This window comes from Halichoerus grypus, chromosome 6 (genome assembly GCF_964656455.1).
Source record: "Halichoerus grypus chromosome 6, mHalGry1.hap1.1, whole genome shotgun sequence".
Taxonomy (NCBI): domain Eukaryota; kingdom Metazoa; phylum Chordata; class Mammalia; order Carnivora; family Phocidae; genus Halichoerus; species Halichoerus grypus.
Genome location: NC_135717.1, coordinates 150,011,601 through 150,024,203, shown reverse-complemented (window position 1 = coordinate 150,024,203; position 12,603 = coordinate 150,011,601).

Below are 12,603 nucleotides of genomic sequence, written 5' to 3'. Positions count from 1 at the left end.
TAATGTTTAATAATTATTTATGGTGAAAGAGGTAGTGCAAATTATTTGAGGAATTAACCATTTTATATCCTCACTGAATTCCATACCAGTAATATTATATTTATAGGTTAGAAAATAATATTACAGTAACATTCAAATAAATGAAATGTATAATAAATGTATAATAAAATGAAATGTATACCAGAAAGCTCAAGATATAATGTATTTACCTGTTCAGACTTGTGTTCCATAATCCTTGATACTTTGTTTTAGCCTCTAGACCCATTGCTATTGCAGATTTCTCAACTAGCATCATGTGACTGTTTCCTGTCCATTGTCACTCACCTTTATGACCTTGTTTCCCACATGCCCTCAGCAGATCCTCCACTCTGCCAGCAGTGGAGGGTCTATAGCCTGACAGCATTACACATTCTTTTCTCTATTAAATGCCATTTCTCCCAAATTTTCCAATGTGATAAAGTGCACCTTATGTACCTTTTGCTGTTTGAAAACATCTCCCATTACTGAAGCTACAAAGATCATTCTCTCTTTCATCTGCCACACAACAGAATATTGCACCAAACCCTGAAAAATAGGCACTTTCATAAAAGTCTCGACTGTGTGGATGCACACCAGTTGTTTCCCTCTAACCAGAGTGGAGATGAACAAACACATTGAAGTAATGACTCTGCTGGGCAGGGGCATCGCAATGAGCCCCTTTTAGCATCACGGTTCAATCCTGGCTTAACCTTTACCCATCCCAAACTCCTCCCTTTAATATGGCCCACTTGTAGTGTTATTACTTCTCAAGTGTGAGGGACACTGCTGCCCATGCTGTCACTTCTCTCATATTCTACTTTATGTCCCCATTACTATATGCTACTCTCAACATTTCCTGTTACATTCCACAGTGCTGTTAAACAGAAGCCTTGTATTTTGTTCAGCAATTTTTAATCACTCCTTGCTGCTCCACACACTGGCATCTTTGCCATTCTTCCACAACTGGAGCTTGCATCCTTATAGACCCTTGTCATGGCTAAGGGTGAAGAGCAACTTGTCCTTAATTCTTTGTACAAACCTAGGAGATAGTACATCCTGTTTCTCCAAAAGAAAGGAAATTGCTCTCCTGCAATCTGCCCCAGCCTGACCTCCATCTCCACTCCTCCTCTCTCACTTTTTCCCCTCCCAATCTTCATATTTACATTCTCCCTCTTTTTATTTTATCTCAGCACTTATACTAACATATGCTTTTCTTTCTCATCTGCTCCTCAGGCAAAGGTAGAGCTACAAATTCTACTCTAAGTCTCTGGTGTTAGGCTTACTTTGGAAAAATCTTACACTGTGCTTAAAGTCTTCTGAAATTTTCCTCAACCTGGAAACATTAACATGTACTCCACGGTGGTTTTGGAAGCTTGGATGAAGAGTATGCTATAAGACCCCAATTTTTAAGTCTTCTTTTTGAACTTTAAAAGGAATCTAAATCTGAGTTTTATTTCATACTACAACTTGGTTTTCTCCCTGAAATTTAGCATCAGTCTTTAAAACCATGATGGACATGGACAGAAACAAAATAAATAGTAAACAAGCATGCTAGTTCATATTAAAAGTTTTGGTGCCAAAAGAGGGAGAGATATAAATTCAACTCTGGAGAAGGCTGTTCTCCTATGTTGTTAAAATCATCTTAATGTAGCTTTTAGTTATAAAGCTGCAAACATTCTTTTGAAATGCAGTGTTTGTAAAACTGTGGCACTAAGGAGCTAATCCATTCTTGGCAACATAAAAGAAGAAACAATTTTCTTTGTAGTCAGAGGTTTGTCTCTGCAGATTATGTTCCCCAGTTTAAAAAATGTGTTTTTTAAAATTGTAAATTTAGACTTTATTTTTCTGGAAAATTATGCTTTTACTTGTGTAGAATCCTGCGTGTAGGTACATGAGTTCTTTAATTTTTTTTAAGATTTTATTTATTTATTTGACAGAGAGAGACACAGTGAGAGAGCGAACACAAGCAGGGGGAGTGGGAGAGGGAGAAGCAGGCTTCCCGCTGAGCAGGGAGCCCGACACAGGGCTCGATCCCAAGACCCTGGGATCATGACCTGAGCTGAAGGCAGACACTTAACAACTGAGCCACCCAGGCACCCTGGTACATGAGTTCTTATTTAAGTAGTTACTTAGATTACGAGGTGAAAATTGAAAACTGTAGAAAGGATGTTAGTCATGATCCTCACCTCATCTTGACAGAAGGATACTAAATGAGACTGGAATACTGGGTTTGGCAGTGTTCAAACTCACTGGACTAGACCACTGATGTTCTTTGCATGTTATTATTTTTTGCATACACTGTTGTCTAATTCAACACTCATTCCCAACACTCCTTTCTCTTTACTGTCATCTCCCATTTTTTCCAACTAGAGATGGTCATATGGCACATTTGGGGGCAATAGAACACAAGTAGAGTGTGCTGGGTAGGTCTTCTGGAGATGTGCTTGTTCTCCAAATAGAAGAAACAGAGGTCTCCATTCCCCACATCTTCCGGCTTTAAATGTAGGTGTGTTTCTGTATCTGAGATAGCTAACTCCAGAGAACCTCTCTGAACCCCTCACTTGACCATCGAGGGACTGAGTAATAGGCTTATTTTCATAGAAAATATCTTTATAAATACTGCAATCAATGATCAATAATGTTGCAAAAGCCCTATATTCTTCTTCTAACTATTATGAAGCCTTATTTTCTTCTTCTAACTGTTTGTTGGAAACCTTGAGGGATTCCTAGGTGAAATCTGAAACTGGGCCCCAGACAGGGAGGGCACAGAGTGACCAAAGAAAAAGGCAGACCACTCCAGGTTTGTAAGTGGCAAGTGTAATAAGAGAACCTAAATACTCAAGAATTCTCTTGAATGTCTGTGAGATGACTAAATTTCCCCACCTGCCCACTAGATCTTAAAAGTTTGTAAAGAAGCCTTAACTGATTTTAGTCCCATATCTGAAAAAGATAGCCTCAATAACACATTGCTCTCTCAAGGCTGCATCCTTGAAGACAGCTCCCACTGTGGGAATGGTGAACAGAACATACATTTTCCAAGAACAGGGGAGGGGGTGAGGAGCCTCCCATTGCCTGGGTCTAACTCGTGGGTCTACTGGTGGTCACATCCTCTTGATGATCCCCAACAAAAGGCATTGATCAAATTGTAACTATTAACATATTATAATATACATTGCTTACATCTTAAGTAGAACCTATTATTTCAGTATGTCAATTGATAAAGGAATATTTTACATTTGGCTTCATTTTTTCAACCTAAAATTTCATTGACCCTTTATCCCCATCTCTTCTAATTATGAGTTTCACTTTCTAAGGTAATTCTTAAAGAGAATTTGGAAGAAGCTTCTAGCAACATGCATTACCTGTTTATGCTTTTTGTTTGTTTTGTTTTTTGTTTGTTTGTTTTGTTCCTTACCCAGCATGTTGTGTAGGTTTAAGTAGAACAATATTTAGTAGTTTTTCTTAAATATTTGAATAATTAATTTTTGATCATATTAAATTATCAAAGAAGAAAAAAAAGTGTTTAGGCCCATTTTCTTTCCCACAATAATACAGACTCTATTTTAAGGAAACATCTAAGAACTACCTAGGCTTTCACAGACTGACTACTGCAGCTCACTTAGTTGACCAGTTATCATGTTGTGGTACTGTTTTCATTATGAACAATGTCATAACTTCAATAACCACTAGTGATTTGGGGTTATTAAAAATATCCCTCATTATCTTGAGCATTTTCATCAGATTGCAGGCTAACAGTTCAGATTTTTGCTTTTAATAATTAATCCATTTTTTCAATTGAAAATACAGTTTTTTAAAAGCTAGCACTTAAAAAGCATATAAGCAGAATGCCATTTAGAGGATGGTCGTTAGTAATTAGCTGTCTACCATCAATTCCCTGTTCCTCCGTGAAACCTAATTTCTTTTAGGGACAATCCAGACACTTACAATCCCACTAGCAAATTTGATGCTAATGAAAACTGCCTCTTCTTTACTCAAAATCCTAGGGAGTAAGCCCATGAGCTGAGCTTGAAATCAGGCTGCAAAAAAATTTAAACCAAGAGCCTTAGCCAGCTTCTGAGGATCTCTACAAACTGCCCTCAGTTTCTCTATAAATATATCTCCAATAAGCTTCTGACATAATCTTCCAGTCTAATAACATTTTTTCTGCAAATATCCCGTTCATTTCTATTTCTGTGTTTTGTCTGTGCTCCTTACTATTGATGGATTTTTGCTTAAAACGTGTTTTTTTTCCTCCATCACCATGTATGCTAACACAATTCATTCTTCTTTTAACCTCCAAAATTTCTCCTTGATTTCTCAATCTCATGATACTCTCTTGTGTCTTTGAACTTCTATAGCATTTGTTTTTGAAGCTTTGGGCACTAAATTATATACTATGGATTAGTGCTCTTGGGCACTAGGTAATACCCTGTTTTGCAATGTTATAAGGGTATTTTCTGAGGCCACATTTCTCAATGAATTTATAGAGAAAAAGTCCTCTTTCAGCAACCAGGATACTGTGGCTGATATAAAATAACTGTTCAAATTGTTAACTTGAAAATTACAACATGTTTTTGGTCATCTCTGAAAATCTGTAGAGAGGTATTTTATGTATTATGTATTATGTATTTTAATTACTTAACTTTTATAGCTAATACCTTTTGGAACTTTAATAAGTCAACTTTTTCTGGCCCACAACAAAGGTGCCAAAAAAAGTTTGAATCCTGTACATAATGCATTTAAATCAGTCTGTCTTAATTTTTTAACCCGAAAATATACAAATATCTAAGTCAATTCATGAACATTATTCATTTTATATGACAAGAAGGTAATGTCATTAGACTCAGAAGAAAGTAAAGATTATTCTGTAGTCTTTTGATTCAATGAACTAGACTTTGGATTTGTGATATCTAGATAGATAGATAGATAGATAGATAGATAGATAGATAGATAGAAAGATAGATATGTATATATACACACACACATGCTTATGTATAAGTGCAATGAATGACAGCAATAATAAAAGGGATGGGAAGAAATTAGGAATAAGTTATTATTATAAGGTAGTTGTACTACGTGTGAAGTGGTATAGTGTTGTTTAAAAACGGACCTAGGTTAATTGTAAATGTGTATCACAAAACTCACATAAAATGCTATAGACAATCTGAACAGGCCTATATCTACTAAAGAAACTGAGGCAACAATTAACACAAAATAGAAAGCACTGAGCCTAGATGTGTTCATTGGTGAACTGTACCAAACATTTAAGAAAAAACTGGACCAATTCTCTGCAATTTCTTCCAGAAGATAGAAGCAGATGGAATACTTGCTAACTCACTCTATTAAACCTACATTAACATAATACCAAAACCAGAAAAAGATATTACAAGAAAACTATGAATCAACATTGCTTATGACATAGATGCAAAAATCCTCAACAAAATATTAGTAAATTGAACCCAACAATGTATAAAAATAATTATACATCATAACCAGATGAGATAAATCACAGATATACAAGCTGGTTTAACATTTGAAAATCAATGAATGTAATCCATCACCTAAACAAGCTGGATCCCATCAAAAGATGCAGAGAAAGTATTTAACAAAACACAGCCATTCGTGATAAAAATTCTGAGCAAACTAGGAATAGAGGGGAATTTCCTCAACTTAATAAAGAGCATCTACAAAACACTTAAAGCTAATATCATACTTAATGGTAAGAAACTCTAAGTTTTCCTGCTAAGATCAGGAACAATGCAAGAATGTCCCCTCTTGTCACAGCTTTTCAATATTGTACTGGAAGTTCTAGCCTATGCAATAAGAAAAGGAAATATAAGGTATACAGATTGGAAACGAAGAAATAAAACTTTTTGTTCACAGATGATATGATCTTCTATATAGAAAATCTAAAAGAATTGACAAAAAAAAACAACAACAAAAAAAAAACCAAGCTAACTAACTAACTCCTGGAACTAAATAATTATAACTAGGCTGCAGAACACAAAGTTAATATTCAAGAGTCAATCACTTTCCTATATACTAACAAAGAACAAATGGAATTTAAAACTAAAAACACATTTCCAGTTACACATTAGTGCCCCTAAAATTAAATACTTAGGAATAAATCTGGTAAAATATGCACAAGATATATTTAAAAACTATAAAACTTTGGTGACAGAAATCAAAGAACTAAGTAGAGAGAAATCCCATGCTCATGAATAGGAGGACTCAATATTGTAAAAATACCAGTTCTTACCGACTTCATCTATAGACGCAGCCTCAAATAAAACATCAGCAAGTAATTGTGGATATTGACAAACTGAATCTAAAATTTATACGGAAAGGCAAAAGACCCAGAATAGCCAACTCAGTATTTGAGGTGAATAAAGTCAGATGACTTACACTACACAACTTAAAGACCTTACTATAATTAATAATATAAGCTACAGTATTAAAGACAATGTGGTATTGGTGAAAGAATAGACAAATAGATCAATAAAACAGAATAGAGAGCCCAGAAATAGATCCTGATAAATATAGTCAACTGGTCTTTGACATAGGAGGAAAGGCAATACAATGGAGAAATGATAGTCTCTTTAACAAATGGTGCTGAAACGACTGGATAGCCACATGCAAAAAGTGGATCTAGATGTAGGCCTTACATCCTTCACAAAAACTAACTCAAAGTGACTCATCAAAGATAACATAGGTGAAAACCTAGTGATCTTGGTTATGATGATGCCTTTTTGGATACAACACTATAGGCACGGTCCATGAAAAAAAAACTGTAAAGCTGAACTTCATTGAAATTTAAAATTTCTTCTCTGTGAAAGACATTGTGAAGAGATAGAGGAGAAAACAAGCCACAGACTGGCATAAAATATTTGCAAAAGACATATATGATAAAAGACTGTTATCCAAAATATATCTTAAAACTCAACAATAAGAAAATTGAACAAACTGATTAGAAAATAGGCAAAATACCTAAACAGGTATCTCACCAAAGACATGCAGATGGCAAAGAAGATACGCAGATGGGAAGATGTCCAATATCATATGTCATTAGGGAATTGCAAATTAAAACAACAATAATATACCACTATACACTTATTAAAAAGGCCAAAATCCAAAACATTGACAATACCAAATGCTGGTGAGGATGTAGAGCAAAAGGAACTCTCATTCATTGCTGGTGGGAGTGCAAATGGTACAATCACTTTGGAAGACAGTTTGGTGGTTTCTTTTTTTTTAAAGATTTTATTTATTTATTTGACAGAGAGAGAGACAGCGAGAGCAGGAACACAAGCAGGGGGAGTGGGAGAGGGAGAAGCAGGCCTCCCGCCAAGCAGGGAGCCCGATGTGGGACTCGATCCCAGGACCCTGGGATCATGACCTGAGCCGAAGGCAGACGCTTAACGACTGAGCCACCCAGGTGCCCAGTTTGGTGGTTTCTTAAAAAACTAAATGTTCATGGAACACTACATCAAAAACTAATGATGTAATGTATGGTGACTAACATAACAATAAAATAAAATTAAAAAACTAAAAACAAACACACAAAAAAACTAAATGTACCCTTACCCTATGATCCAGAAGTTGCATTCCTTGATACTTACACAAGAGTTGAAAACTTATGTCCACATAAAACTTGTACATGGATGTTTACAGTAGCTTTATTCATAATTGCCAACACTTGGAAGTAACCCAGATGGAATGGATAAATAAACTGTAGCATATCCAAACAATGCAGTAGTATTTAATGCTAAAAAGAAATAATCTATCAAGCTATGAAAAGATATAAACTTAAATGTATATTACGAAGTGAAAGAATCTGAAAAGTCTACATACTGTATAAGCTCATCTATGTGACATCTGAAAAAGACAAAACTGTGGAGACAGTAAAAAGATAAGTGGTTTCTAGGGGTTGAAGAGAGGGATGAATAGGTAAAGTACAGAAAAATTTTAGGGTAGTGAAACTATTCTGTATGATACCATACATGTCATTAAACATTTCTTAATATTTATAGAATGCACAACATCAAGAGTGAACCCATGTAAACTATGGACTTCAGGTAATAAGAATGTGTCAACATAGGTTCATCAATTGTAATACGAGTACCACTCTGAGAATGGAGGAGTTTTTCAGGGCCGAGGGTATGTAGGAACTCTCTGCACATTCCACTCAATTTTGCTGCGAACTTAAAACTACTCAAAAAAATAAAGTCTGTTAAAAATAGTGAATTTCATCGAAACTACAATGAGATATAACCTCACACTTATCAAAATGGCTAAAATCAACAACACAAGAAACAACAGGTGTTGGCAAGGATGTAGAGAAAAAGGAAGCCTCGTGCCTTGTTGGTGGGAATGCAAACAGGTGAGCCACTCTGGAAAACAGTATGGAAGTTCCTCAAAAAGTTAAAGATAGAACTACCCAATGATACAACAATCACACTATTGGGTATTTGCCCAAAGAATACAAAAACACTAATTCAAAGCGATATATGCACCCCTATGTTTATAGCAGCATTATTTACAATAGTCAAGATATGGAAACAGCCCAAGTGTCTACCAATAGATGAATCGATAAAGAAGATGTGGTGTGTGTGTGTGTGTGTGTGTGTGTGTGTGTATAAAATGGAATATTAGTCAGTCATAAGAAAGGAATGAAATCTTGCCATTTACAACAACATGGATGGAGTTACAGAGTACAATGCTAAACAAAACAAATCAGTCAGAGAAAGATAAATACATATGCTTTCACTTATATGTGGAATTTAAGAAACAAAACTAGCAAAGGAAAAAAAGAGAAAGAGACAAGTCAAGAAACAGACTTAATTATAGAGAACAAACTGATGGTTACCAGAGCGAAGGTGGGTAGGGGGATGGGGGAATAAAAAATAAATAAATAGGTGATGGAGATTAAGGAGTGCACTTGTCATAATGAGAAATGGGTGATGTATGGAATTGTTGAATTACAAAATTGTACACCTGAAACTAGTATAACAATGTATGTTAACTAAATGGAATTAAAATGAAAACTTAAAAAGCCGAAAAATAGTGAATTTCAAATGTTCTCTCTATTCTGTTTCTTTTCCTTAGGACTATCTTATTAAGGAATTTATATTTATAAATATAAATACAAATATATATATACACACACACACACACACACACTGTGCTGGTATATTAGTCACCAATAAACTTTAGATGACTTCATGATCTGAATTAGCCTTTTCAATTCATTTAATGTGCTTCTCAATTAACAGAACCCAAAAATATGTGGTTACACATATGGTCCCGAATATATTTACTTTAGGTCTATAAGTTACTTGGGGTTTAAAATTTTTCTAGGATATAGACTTCTTTTTATTTTATTTTTTTAGAATTGAATATTGTTAGGAAATAGATTGTTTCAGTGGCAGAGCCTCAGGATGTGAAAAGGACACAGATGTGGCAGTTGAAATGAAAAGTGAATGAAAATGGAATTCAAGGGCTTAGGTTTATTTCTTAGTTGTGATCTTCACTAAAAGAGGGAAAGCCTTTAATTTCCTTAGATTTAATTTCTTCATTTCTATAATAGAAATAAGGAAGTTCATCTTGCATCCTTACTATGATAATCACTGTTATAATTAAGTGTGCATCCTTACTGAGAGAGAGCAGGAGAGGGGAGGGAGAAGGGAGCCAAGTCTAGTGACTGATAAACAGTCAATATTCAAAAATGATTACTATACATTGAGCTCTTAATATACGGCAGGCACTGCTAAATATTTTGTGAATTTTAATCACAATGCCAACATGATAAAGACATTTTATCTATGTTTTATGAATAAGAAAATGGAGGTTCGAAAAAATTTAGCAGTTTTTCCAAGGTCACATGGCTAGAAATAGACATAGTGCTCAAAATCATGTCAGTCTGATTAAACAGCACACCGACCTGCCTGGGGTATCCTAGCATTGATTGATGGATGGGAATACATTTATACTGGCAAGCAGTAAAATGTTATTATTTAATCCTCTTCATTACAGTCTGACTGACATGGCAGAAATGGAGTGAAAATCAAAATGGAATGGTATGTGGGATGAGTTGTGAATACGAGATGAATAGCAACAGAAATAGCAAAAAAAAAAAAAAAAAATGAGTTTATCTGGTTAAGGGAAAAGAAACGTGAATGGAAACCATGGAGGTTCTGCCCATAGCTTCATCTTTTTTTTTCTGTATTTTTTCTCCTAACATGCATTAAAGAATGAGGAAGAGCTGAAAAACATTAAACATTTCTAAGCAGATATTACTGAAGAAAGTGGTTGCCTAGCAGCAAAAAATATACTGTTTTGACATTATAGTGAGGGTTGGATGAAACATTAAAATAGTTCATTTTAAAAGCTGAGGGTTGCTTTGGAAATGTAAGGACATCTGGTCTTTTTTTAGAAGGTTTTTGTAAGAGGCTTTGTATTAGTTTTACATGCTGTGTAACAAATTACCAAAAACTCAGCAGCTTAAAACAACTCTCATTTTATTATTTCACAGTGTCTGTAGGTCAGAAGTCTGGGCGCAGCTTAGTGGGCTCCTCTGCTCAGGGTCTGTCAAGGTGTCAGTTGGTCTGTGCCCATATCAGGAGGCTGGACTAGGAAGGATCAGGCTCCAAGCTTGGAGGTTTGGGCAGAACTCATTACCCTGAGACTGTAAAATTCCTGGCAGCTTACTTCTTCAGACCCACAGAGAAATCTCTCCCATTCGGAATCTCTGCCTTCAAGGAAAGTCTAGGCCTGCTTTTATAGGCCTCACCTAATTAGGTGAGGCCCACTTAGGATAACTCCTTTGATTACTCAAAGACAACTGGTTAAAGGCCATAATTATATTTGGAAAACCCCTTCACCTTCGTAATACAACAACATAATTATAGGAGTGATAGCCAATTAATTTGGCATATTCTACTGGTTAAAAGTAGATCACAGTTTCCACCAACCCTCCAGGGGCAGGTACTAGGTTTCAAAAATCATGGAGAACACCCTATGGTTTGCCCACTATAGGCACAATCTGCTAGCTCCATCTTTATTGTCCTTATCAACAGTGAGACAGAGGGGTAAAAGAGCAATATTAAAATTGTCTTGCATTTTAATTGATCAGCATTCTTTTACTAAACAAATTATCTTTATAGTAATTTTAAAAATAATTATCCATGAATTGTATAAAAATAATTTCTTAATTCTTAAAGTACCTGTGAATTACCCATGATATATGTAAATAGGAAATAAGCAATGATTCTTAAAAACAAAACAAATGTAAGGAAGTTTCTAAAACCACCAATAAAGTAAAGCTATTTTACTCATTTTAATACACATTTTACCTCTAATCAATCCATGTTATTGGAAAAGAGCTTATTAGATTTTCCAGTATGTTTTGTGTGTCAGGATATGAAAAGAAAATTAATGCATGAGTATAAACTAGAAGTACATTTATATAACAACAAAAATATCAACTTTAATGGTGATCTAAATTATTTTCAAGTGATAATATGTTAATCTCAACAAAATTATTTTATCCGAATGTGCCACATAAATGTTTTTCATATTGCACTAATTTTTGGACACAAACTATTCTAATGAGTTTGGCATTTTGCATTTATTTCTTGAGCAGAATTAATTCATAATTCTTTGTAGATTTTTCCCTATAAATGAATCTTGGATAGTTTGATAAATTAGGTTCATCTGAAAAGATACAAGTGTCAAAAATAATTTTCCCTATGGTTTTAAATGGGATAAAATGCACTTAAGAAAAAAAAAATCACAGACTCTGTTTGAATCAGTATAATTGCTTTACTTCAATCCATATTTTATTTACCATACAGCTTCTTTCTGGCTTCTAGATATCTTGGCTTTAATTGAAAAAAAAATGAGTAATGAAAAGTATAATTAGACTTTGAATTTTTCACAAACTGCTTCAATTTTTTTAAGAAATCATCTAACTCAGATGACTTATATCCATTAAAATCTAATGTAGGTTGATTTTTATAAATGTACTACCATGAGCAAATCCAACCTGAGTCCTATAGCTTTATGAAATTACCTTTCTTTTTTTCTTTTTTAAAAATTTTATTTTATTATGTCATGTAAATCACCATACATTACATCATTAGTTTTTGATGTAGTGTTCCATGATTCATTGTTTGCATATAACACCCAGTGCTAAATAAATAATAAATAATAATAAATAATTCCCCATGGAAAGTCAATATCATTTTCAACATTTTGAGGTTAATCAGTGACAGCACTTACTTTTTCTTGGTTTCTACCTGTTATCTCTTGTTCTGATTTGCTACTTCACTCCTCAATTCTCATTCTCTGGCTCTCTCTCCTTTCTAAAAATATTATTTTATTTTTATCAAAGTTATTCATGCATAGTTTAATGAGGCAAAGCATTTTACAAGATATTTATATTAAAAATAGTAACTCCTGTACACTCAAATCCAATTATTTCTCTCCCATGACAACTTTGAAGACTCCTAGCTTATACTTTTGGTATTTATCTATGTATCAATTGAAGGCATCTGTCCAATACAGAAAGTATCACTGTATTCCAAC